At 31.8% G+C, this 2,849-nt stretch overlaps 1 protein-coding gene across 1 annotated transcript in view; it reads right to left on the bottom strand.

The window, feature by feature from the left end:
• Position 1: 1 nt before the first annotated feature.
• Positions 2–2,849, bottom strand: part of LOC128896713 (nuclear hormone receptor FTZ-F1 beta) — a 7,298-nt gene continuing 4,450 nt past the window's right edge. The window contains exon 7 of the mRNA XM_054160128.1: positions 2–2,849. This exon is cut by the window's right edge and continues 453 nt beyond it. The gene's annotated coding sequence lies outside the window, so the exon portion shown is untranslated.

Here is a 2,849-nt window from a genome sequence, read left to right as displayed (position 1 = left end):
CTCTCTCTCTCTCTCTCTCTCTCTCTCTCTCTCTCTCTCTCTCTCTCATTCGATCAACTGGATGCTCTGCCTCTATCTTTCTTATCTATTTTCCATGCACTCATCACAACAAAATATTCTTCTTTTTTGTATGTACAATGTTATTTACCTCGTATTTCCTTAACTTTTAATCGGTACCGTCCAAATTCTTAATTTAAATTTGCTTAGTTTCCGCGTACAACTAAGATTAAAGTATAATAAACACGGTACTAATTAAAAGCAAAGGCGATACCATCCCTACAAATGTTTCAATTATGAATCGCTATCATTCGATTTTTATTCGAGTTTAACATAAGATAAAAAGAGCTTTGTTGGTCTTCTTATTCGCCAAAAAAAAAAAGTCCACTTTACTGATTCATTTATCGTTGATGTTGGACAAAAATATCTCGAACAAACCTTATTTAGCTTCAAGGAGAACGTAATCTGATAATTATTCGGAGGGTGGAATCAATGGAAAACTTCTATTTCATGTGAAAATCTGTTTCAATTATTAACCCTTTGACTACGATGGGCGTATATGTATACCTTTGAGCCTTATGGCCTTTGAGAAATAGGCTCAAAGAAATGTTTATAAATGTTTATATTACATCAATTTTTAAATAAGGATGCTTAGTATTGAAAATAATTTTTAATGGGATGCTTAGTTTTGAAAATAAAAATTGTAAAGTTAGAAGTTGGTTGCAAAAATTGAATTTCAGGAAAAGTTTCAAGTTTTCTATTTTCTATCTTTGAAACTATATGTCGTATGAATAAACTGTAAGTATAAAAAAGTTCCGTCTTTTCATTCCTTATAAACTGATATTTTTTTTAAATTTACACTCTTACAATTTTCAGCAAAAATCGTCCTGCAGTCAATGGGTTAACCAGTGACAATGACATTGCCATAGAGATTGTACATTTAAAAAATATACTGCTCGAAGGGTAAGTTCTTGTAAAGAAGTACAATATCACTATACCACTATATCACTATACAAAAGAAGGAATAAACCTTCGTGTCTACTTTATCATCTACAAAAATACTCCTATCAGCTTATGTTCCCTCTAATATTAACTAAGATTTGTTCCAACTTTCACTGTCCACGCTGTTAGCTTATTTTTGTCAATCTTCGCAAGTTTCCTTTAATCATTAATCTTAATCAGACTGTCGATTATTAACTCTATATAAAATATTTACATTAACTTCTACTCGTTTCCTTTATTTAGACCTCTTTGCTTTTACGTTGCATCACAAATTTTACGAGAGGGTTTCGTGAAAGGGTTAAAGTACTAAATTTTATTCAAGGCACAAATATTTTAGTTTTCATAATACTCGACTAATTATCATGCTAGTAATACTTCTTTGAACAGAAAAATTTCCCACGGATCGCTTCTACGAATTTTCGTTTTACTAGTGCACCCTACGTTTTGTTTCATCATAAAATCTCATCTATTTTTCAACATAATATACTCTTTGTTTCCTTCTTAAATAATTATAATGGCAATACCAAAACGATTCTTTTCAGGATTTGCATTAGATTACAATGTATTAAACAGTGAAATAAGCTCAATTATATAAAAAATTATGTTTATGATTGGACGTTATATTTGATTCAGTTTATTCTTTAAATACTTGGTGCAAAACTATTCGATAAGATTTAACCTGCCTACTGTAAATGGAAATCGTTTCATATAATTGAGTAGCATAGAATTATTTTTTTTTTTCTATAGTCTTCGCTCTGTGTACGATAAAAGGACGATGTACAACTTTTCTATAAAGAAACTTGGTATAAAACTGGGAAGACAATTCTTAGAAGTTACGTTACAGATTAAGTATTGCGTGTTGTAACATTCTTACCAACGAATAAAAAAATGACGTTGCTTGTTGCTTTAATAAAGAGAATAATGCGTTGATATGACAGTCTCATTAAAGTACCAACGACAGAGATGAGTAATTCTTACTTCTAAACAGGAGACTCCAGCTCCCGCGCTATAAAATTTATTCTCGATTAATTATTATTACCGTTAATTCGAATTTAGAGATTGCACCAGCATACAACTAAAGCGCAGTACTTTTTCTTTGTGCCTGTCGAACACTTGTTACATTTGTTTGTAGAACAAATTTCTGATCACCGGTTCTAACATCCTAATTTTATTACAACTAAGAATACGGACTTTTTACGTAAACTTACTATAAAACCGAATTAAAACCCGCCTTACATTTTAAAACATAGAATAAACGAAATTTTACAACAAATATAAAACACTTTCGTCGAGGAGTCTCGAAAAGCTCCCTCGAAGCTCGTTTAATAGCGAATATTTTCAAATAAAATTTATTTACAAAAAATGCCGTCGCCAGGACTCTTCGTTTAACAAAAATTTACGACATAAAGTATCTTTCATCCGTCGTTGGCGCGTTAAAACGTGCAGAGCATAAAAAGAAAACTGTACTTGTGTAATAGAAATCATAATGTTCCGTTGACAATATGCTAGCTAGACGTTATCAACTAACAATTATTACGTGATTATCTGCTCTATAAGTAAACAATTGGTCGACTCATATGTTAAGTACACTTTCATTACCGGGATATAAGACAACATTGTCTTATTCTTAAGTAAGCGCAGAACAATACAAAATACTGGTTGTTTTATCATTATATTAATCGTTAAGGGTAAAACTCTGCATTCGTCGTTCACTCGAACGGGTCGAATCTTATCTAATATAAAATTCAGCATTGTCATGCTACTCGCTACCGATTTTTATCACTCTCTCTCTCCCTTTCGCTCCTCTCTCTCTCTCTCTCTCTCTCTCTCTCTCTCTCTCTCTCTCTCTC

The sequence above is a fragment of the Hylaeus anthracinus genome, unplaced genomic scaffold, assembly GCF_026225885.1.
Source record: "Hylaeus anthracinus isolate JK02 unplaced genomic scaffold, UHH_iyHylAnth1.0_haploid 11978, whole genome shotgun sequence".
Taxonomy (NCBI): domain Eukaryota; kingdom Metazoa; phylum Arthropoda; class Insecta; order Hymenoptera; family Colletidae; genus Hylaeus; species Hylaeus anthracinus.
The sequence above is the reverse complement of the archived record's forward strand: the minus strand, read 5'-3'. Positions and strand labels throughout refer to the sequence as shown.